Source organism: Cornus florida, unplaced genomic scaffold (genome assembly GCF_030987335.1).
Source record: "Cornus florida cultivar Cherokee Brave unplaced genomic scaffold, ASM3098733v1 CherokeeBrave_3.0.0_Hap2_Chr01, whole genome shotgun sequence".
Lineage (NCBI taxonomy): Eukaryota > Viridiplantae > Streptophyta > Magnoliopsida > Cornales > Cornaceae > Cornus > Cornus florida.
Window position 1 is genome coordinate 21839345 of NW_026775571.1, and position 7790 is coordinate 21847134.

The following is a 7790-nucleotide window of genomic DNA, read 5'->3' on the forward strand; positions in this document are numbered from 1 at the left end:
TCAATATTTTCATAATATTTCATGTAGTTGAAAGTTACATAGAATACAAAATAATGGTCATTGGCCTCCAGCCTCATCTCATACACATAAAATACATTGTAAAAGGTCTATTCATATACACATTACATACATGGAATCAAATATACACATTTTGACATATAAAGCTACAAGTGGCATTTCAAGCCGACATTTTCATGAAATAGATACTTCAAGTCAACAAAACTTCTATGCCATAGTGCGCTTCCCAATTCAAGGTCCCTGTACCTGAAAAATGTCCCCACTACGTGGGTGAGTAACATAAAGCTACTCATAGGAGATGAGCATGCACCGACTAAGCATTTTGCAATTATATCACCATATGGTGAAACATGTTAAAGGGGCTCATGCCACCTAACGTCTATATCAAGTGAGACTCGGGGAGCATCCTAAGCTACTCATGCAAGTTAAAGCGAACAACGGCATCCAAGTATACATGCTCAAGTACACTAAACCATATTAAAACATGATACATGACTTACAAGTACACATGCTCAGAAGTATACTAAATCGTATTAAACGGGATAGCAATGTCTAGCACACATACACAAGTATAAGATATACATAGAGTACTCATAAATCAAGTATACAAACACAAGTATACTAAGCTAATTAGTACGCACAAGACAAGCATACATGGCACAAATATACTAAAATGAAATCCGTATATACAAAACAAGCATACTAAGCGTAAGTATACTAGATAGAATTTAGATACACCAACAAGGATACAAGTTCAAGTATACAGTTTCAAGTATATTAAATGAGTTCAAAATACACGAAGCAAGTATACGGTCTCAAGTATACTAAATGAGATCAAATACATGAGCAAGCTCCAATTCTCAAGCTACAAGTAATCCATGATCAATAACTTGAAATTGAATGCGAAATCACAGTGGAAAAACAAGGACATGTGGTCGCTAGACCAAACAGGTATTTTCAGGTAATTACGACCCACAAGGTACCACCTAGTGCGCACTTATGACTTAGAAGACTCTTGTCTCCATACTAGAGCCAAACCCTAGCCATCACATAAATTATGTCCTCACAAGCTTTCCAAAACCAATAAGTTCAAAACTTATACAAAATCAAGTGCAAGTTACCACATTCCGTGCACAAGTAAGGTTGAATTCACACAATTCATGTTCTATAATTTAAGTCTAAATAGCATATGACATGTTATGTCCTTAATATGCAATTTTTACACAAAGTAAGAATATTTTACAACAATTAAGTCACATTACCATCCTAAGCCACAAGTTCTAAATAAGCTTCAATTTAGTAACTAATTTCCAAGGTAAACAATTGTAATATTCCAGATAAGCTATGTACGTACACACGATACATTTAAACAAGCTTTACTAATCAATGATATTCTATATCATGTTAAGTCTGAATAACATTTTAAGAGGCCACACTTACTAAGTACACATCAATTTAGTAGCATGCTCACAAGGTAATTAGAATACTACATTTTAAGAGATTTTCAACCTAATCATGGAAAGTCTCTAAATTTCAAATCTATCCCAAACAACCTCAAATTAATCTATGTTAAACAACATAGCATGCTCATTACATATATCAAATAAAAAAAAAAAAAAAAAACAAGCAAGACATCATCATGTAGATTTTAATTAATTTAAATTAATTAAATCTCTAATTTTTCAAAAGTTGTTCAAATGATCCTAAATAAATATATAACAAAGACTAAGTCATGGCCATGCCATATATCAAGTCAAAAAAGGAAAATAAGCACTGTACAATCAAATAGAATTTAAATCAAATTAAATTCATTTAAATCTCTAGATTTGGAAACTCATTCAAATGGCTCCAATTTATTTTATAACAAAGATCAAGTGAAGGCCATGCCACATACCAAGTCAAAAGTGAATTATATGCAAGTTACAACACACATTAATTTCTCAAATTAACATTAAAACATATATATCACTTGTATTCCATTACAGAAGCAACTAAAACCACATAGAAAATAACCTATAACACCCCCTACCTCACAAGAGGATTGTTCCTTTTGAATCCAAGGCAAATCAACACAAAATGGCAAACCATTCAAGGGTTATGAAGAGGAAGATGAGAGGAAACTTTTGTCTCCCAACGTTAATGGTCTAAGGTGAGTGGAAGACCCTCAAAAATCAAGGTCAAGGCTTAAGGCTTCAAGCTCTATCCATGGAGGCTAGGGTTTTTGGTAAGGAAGGAAATGAAATAATGAAATGAAATGTGAGTGGAGAAGTTAGAAATCCTCCACTCATTATATGATCTTACACCATGGTCAACACACACAAGTCTTGGTCAATTGCACAAAAACCCTTCTTTAAAACTATAATCCCAAAGTGGCCCAAAAATAATTGCAAGACTAAATGTGAGACCTACACTTGTCATCATCCTAAGGTTCCCTTCTATGTTTAATCCTAGGCCTACACTTGTCAATCATCCAAGCTAACAAGTGATCCAATCTTAGGCCAACAAGTGGATGAATCTCCACCCTCCATGTGTTAAGAAGTCATGGTGCCAAGTCTCTCCACCCCAATGCCAACAAGTGGCTCCATGAGAATGTGACACTTGTCATATTTTCCAAAAATTGCAAAATGGTCCCTAAAATGAAAAATAATTATTTTACATACTTACACTAAAACCTCAAAAGTTATGAATAATTACACTAAAGTATGCATTAATACCCCTTTATGAAAGAAGTAAGCAATTAACATGCTTTTCTAGAAAAGTAAAAATACCACTATCATGGAAATCAAATATCATGAATGCATGCAAAACCAGAATCAAATCCGAACGCAAAAAGAGAGGTTATGCCAACAAAGTGACAAACGGGAAAAAGACAAAGAGTAAATAGTGTCGAAAAACAAAAAAATGTGGAAATGACTCGGTCTTTAAAGGAAGTTGTCAATCCACATGAAAGAGTCTCAAAAACCATTTTTGATCACTCCAGATGACACTAAACGACGAGGAACTGAACTCAGACAAGAAATTTCAACGAAAAAAATTCATCCGTGAAATTCTGAGGAAAAAGAAAAGGAAGGAAATGACCGAGTCATTACACAAATGGTCATTCTATTCGCAAAACCCTCTTAGTCTAACCATCTTGTTCTTTATCCTCAATATCTTAGACTTTACTTGTTGAATTTTGTAAATTAGGTCTCATCTTTTATTTCCAAAAAGAGTAATTGTTTCTTTCAAATAAAGGACCACGTTGATTAGATCTACACTTTTTCAAATCATAAGACATCATGAAAGAATTATTTTTGTTTTAGTTTTTTTAAACAAAACAAAAACTTTCCACTAGGATCAACTTAATGTATAGAGATTGCGTCTTATACCAATTGTGAATTGTGCAACGGAATACGTTATGGAAAGTTGAATTTTAAAAAATGTTTTAGAGAGGGATTAATCATGTGTTTTTTTTATCCAATTTTTACTCTCCTAAAATTACGGGTTAATTAACAATCACACATAGAAGAATGAGAAAGTAAAGTTAAAGTGACATTGGATTTTAGCTCTGTCCCGTGTGTAAAATGATCTACTATATATGAAGCAAAGTACACTAAACTTTGACTCAGGCTCACACCCCTTCACTCTACCAAGACTTAAAGATAATTGTTTAAATGTTGCACATTTCAATACCTAAGCTAGGGTTTTTTAGTCCTTGCATCTATCTTACTTTCATGTTTTAGTTCTAATTTATATTTTTGTCAATTTCAGGTCAATAAGGTTCAAACAGACTAATTTCGGTTCATTAAAGCCTTTTTGGAGCGAAGCAAAGACAGTCGAAAAAAGTTTAGAAAATGGCAAAAAGAAGCCGCAACCAATGTTCGTATAGTGTGCTTATCATTCATAAGCAGTCATTTTTACTTTTTTTTGGGCCTTTGATGATGTTCCCAATGATCAAGAAGCAAACCGATTAGCCCAAGGCTAAAATGGAGTTAAACAGGGCTTAAAAAAATTTTCTAGCATTGGGGGATCGATCCCCCACTGTTGGCAAAAGGTGTGATAAATTACCCTTGGGGGATCGATCCCCATGGCTGGGGGATCGATCCCCCAGCCCCTGGCAGCATTGTGGGATTTATCTGTTTACTTGGCTACAGGATTTACTTGTTTGGGCTTAATTTGTGAACTATTGGCCTCCAATAGGGTTTGTACTTAAGGGAAAGAAGGACCCATTAGTTGGGGAGTTAGTTTTTATTATTTTATTAAGTTTTATTTTTTTTTTATTTTTCTGAATCGATATATCACGTTCTCTCTGGAAAACACGAAAAAGAGAAAAAGCTAGGGTTCTTGAGAAAAAGTTGAGAGGTGATGAAGCAGATGATGGAACCTATCAACACATTGAGTCCATCAACTATGAGTGGTTAATTCTTCAACTTAGGGTTGGATAAACCCTAAGTATGTAACCTAATTTCTCTTTTTTTTTTTTTTTTACTTTTTGGGGATTTAATTATGTAATTGATGGTCTTGAATAATATGGTTTAATTCTTTTATTTGATTATCTATGTCAATATCATGTTGTCTTGTGTATGTTTCATTGATAATCAAGTTCTACACTTGAATTCTTTGTTAATTGAATCTTGTGATGGCTATGTATGGTGTTAATTAGTTGTATTTGTGGTTTAATTTTATGGAAAATACTTCTACTAGATGGATTGCACTACACAAATAGGTTAATTTCTTGTTTAATTTAGTTAATTTCATACTTAATTAGTTTAATTGCACTTTAATTTCTAGGTAAGTAGGCAATCCATACTTGTATTTGAGTTCCATGCTTATTGTCACAAATACATTTTCCTCTTGATTAATGTATGCTAAATTGTAACTTGAATTGATGGATCATACTTTGAATTGGTGAATTGCACTACACTTAGTTTAATTGTCATTAAGTAGGTAATTCAAGCTTGAAATTGATAATTCATACTTTTTATTTCAATTTTTAGCTACATTTAGATTACATATTATTATTTCTCCAATTAATTGAAAGTTAGTGGGTTAGGGAATGTGCTTAATGGTGAATCCTGAGCCCTAAGTCTCTTCCTAATATTTTAAACTCTAATATTTTATTGCAATTATTTAGATTAAAATTAGTTCTAATCACAAAACAAACCTCTTCTTAGCAATCACATAAGTACTAAAATATTAAATTCCAATAACATGTTTTAGATCTCTTGGGACAATTCCTACTCGATTCATATTTCATAGTATAAGTGTTTAGTGGTTTTATAAATTATAAAATATGATGCCCACTTGACACTATTTCTAAACTCAAAGTGATGTGCATTATTTTGTGCACACGCTCGGTAGCATCATAGTTTTGGCGCCGTTGCCAGGGACCTAACGGTTTAAAAAATTGAATTAGAGATTAGTTCTTTGTTGATTGTTTACTTTAAAGTCGTTTTATTTATAGTTTCTCACTTGATATTTGTGAATTAGTACTTAAAACAAAGAAGAGTAAAACGTTGGACCTTGAAGCAATAAAAAAAAAAAAAAAAATTTGAAGTTGCTTAAGGACCATTTGTGAGTTTTTCTTTGAATTTTTGAATTTAATTTTCTATTATCTTGCATGCTTTAGATAGCTCAAGTGGAGGCTTATTGAATTGTTTTATTTTAAGTTCAAGCATACCTTCTTGTAGAAGGCATCGGCCCATGTGAAGGCTTTTATTTATTTTGTGCATTAATATTATTGAAGAGTTTGGGAACATCGTATGCGGAGGTTGAAAATTGTTGTGTTGGTGTGTTGACTCATTCTAGTGCATGCATAGTCGTAGATCACCTAGTCGTCTTCTTGCTCCTGTAAATCAAAATCTTGAAGTTTCCCTTCAACGTTTAAGAGGTAGTACTAGGGATAGCCATCTTATTCTTCCCACTTTTTATCTTCCATCACCCTTAATGGAAGACCCAATTGAAGATCCCATTGAAGATCTTGGTCATGTAGATCACAAAGGTATGCACCACCCACAACAAGTTCATAATGTGGATCCTTAAGGTGTGCATCCACCTTTGGGAATATTATAACTAATCAATCATGTTGTGTAACAACCTAATCTAGGGATGGCAAGGCTAAATGTTGCTCCCCCAATTGGTGAGCAACAACATCAATATGTTCAAATCCCTCCTCAAGGTTAAATGGCATACCCTCTCCAAGGTCAAGAGGTATATCCACCTCTCAATCCTCCAATGGTCCTTAGGGATCATTACACTCCAAATCAATATAATGCACCCACTTACATTCAGCTGCCAAATTTCCATGCTCATCATTATGAGATTAAGGCTTCAACCATTAACAAGTGGCCCCTTTTCTATGGGTTGAGTAATGAAGAGCCATATAAACATTTACATGAGTTCTTGGAAGTTTATTTCACCGTGAAAATCACGGATGTGCCAGAAGAAGTCCTTAAAATGAATCTTTTCCCTTTCACTCTTCGAGATAAAGCTAAATATTGGTTTAACAGTTTGGGGTCAAATACAATCACCTATTGGGCATAATTGCAACAAGAGTTCCTAAAGAAGTATTACCTCACAAGTCGAACCAATTCCATAAGAACTTCCATTCATGAGTTTGCACAATAAGAAGGAGAACCCCTTCGTGAAGCATGGGAATGTTTGAATGACTTGCTACGGAAATGTCCACATCACCACATTCCTAAGTGGTAATTAGTTCAATATTTTTTTGCAAGTTTATTGATGAGCGTTGAAAAGTGCACATTTAAACCCCTTAAGCTCGAGTATTCTAGGACCTTTATCTATCTTATTTTTTCATTTTAGACTAATTTCGTGTTATTTCCCTTTTCAGGCACTTATCCCTAAAATAAGTCAATTCAGCCAAATTAGATTATAAAAGAAGCAATCTCAAGCTAAATGGAATAAAGGAGCAAAGTGGAAGTGAAGTGGTGGTTTACAACAAGTTTCGATCGATCAGACAAATCTTCGATTGATCTCACAGTGATCAATCCAGCCTTATCAAGATAGATCAAGCCTCTTGTCCTTATCCCCAATAATTTTCATCTTTGATCGATCCAACATCCTTTCGATCGATCGAACTTCTTTGATCTTATCCCCACCTACCACTTTTATCTTTTTCCCAAAATATCCCGAAAATATCTCAAATCTATGAGTATTCCAAAAAGGCGCCGCCATGGTTCGATCGACCTCACCAAACTTTGATCAATTGAACCCCCTCAAGTTTGAAAAAAAACAGAGTCCAGCTCATTAAAAGATGGCTCGTGGTGCAATCATTGAAGGGGTCCTAGTGCACGAGGCCTGACCATTGGGTGTGACACTTGAGTTACCTATATAAGGATTTTGAGCCATTTTTACATAGAGATATATACAATCTTGGAGATACATAATCTTGGAGAGAGAGGTTAGAGGAGTCTACAGATTAGAGAGATACACACCATTTGGGAATTCTTCCACTCATCTAGGGTTTCCATCAAGGAGAAGAAGATCATTCCTACCATGGAGATGGCCCTTGAAGGTTGGATAACTACATCAATGAGTGGCTAAACATCTTCTCAGGGCTAGTGTTAGCCCTAAGCATGTATTCTAAATCTTGATGTTTTGTATTTTAAGGGGATTTGTGTTGTAATTCTTGTCTTGACATTTGATTTATTTATGAATCTTGTTTCTACAACGATTTGTGTTATTTAACACTTTCAATTGATCATTTCATTCTACTCATATGTCTATGTATGCTAGAATAGATGTTCATGTGTTTATCTCTAGGTTTTGTATTA

At 34.1% G+C, this 7790-nt stretch overlaps 1 non-coding gene across 1 annotated transcript; it reads right to left on the reverse strand.

The window, feature by feature from the left end:
- Positions 1-6591: 6591 nt before the first annotated feature.
- LOC132284063 (small nucleolar RNA R71) lies at positions 6592-6695 on the reverse strand. Its single transcript, XR_009472198.1, has one exon. It is a non-coding gene; the product is annotated as a small nucleolar RNA R71 (small nucleolar RNA).
- Positions 6696-7790: the final 1095 nt, after the last annotated feature.